Below are 493 nucleotides of genomic sequence, written 5' to 3'. Positions count from 1 at the left end.
CTTATTTAGTTTCTGACAATCATACAAACAAATTAAACATTCTGATTGTTTATCGATCTCCTTTTGGTTGAAACCCTGATAAATTTTCAGCATGAAATTAACTCTTTAACTGAGAATTTAGATTAATTGTTTTACGTTTCTTACAAATAGGGCAGATCTTAATTAGTATTAGTACTTACATTTGCTTGATCTCGCGTTATACTGGTATGTTGTTGCTCTATTTGCTTGATCTCCAAGAATCGGCCATCAAAATCACCCATTTTTCGCTACAACAACAACAAGTAGTTCCACAAGCGAGATCTGAGAAGGATAATGTATCTCACAACCTGAACCTTGCGAGGACAAAAAGATTGTTTCCAATAGACTTCATGTTTCGCTACAATAACCTAAAAATAGTAAGTTCATTGAGACCTGCTAGAAATGTTATAAGCTGAAGACTACTATTTTTAAAAGCCCTAAATATATAGTTCACCATCCACTTCAAGACATAATT

Source organism: Capsicum annuum, chromosome 6 (genome assembly GCF_002878395.1).
Source record: "Capsicum annuum cultivar UCD-10X-F1 chromosome 6, UCD10Xv1.1, whole genome shotgun sequence".
In the NCBI taxonomy this organism is placed as follows: Eukaryota; Viridiplantae; Streptophyta; class Magnoliopsida; order Solanales; family Solanaceae; genus Capsicum; species Capsicum annuum.
Note: the sequence above shows the minus strand (reverse complement) of the source record.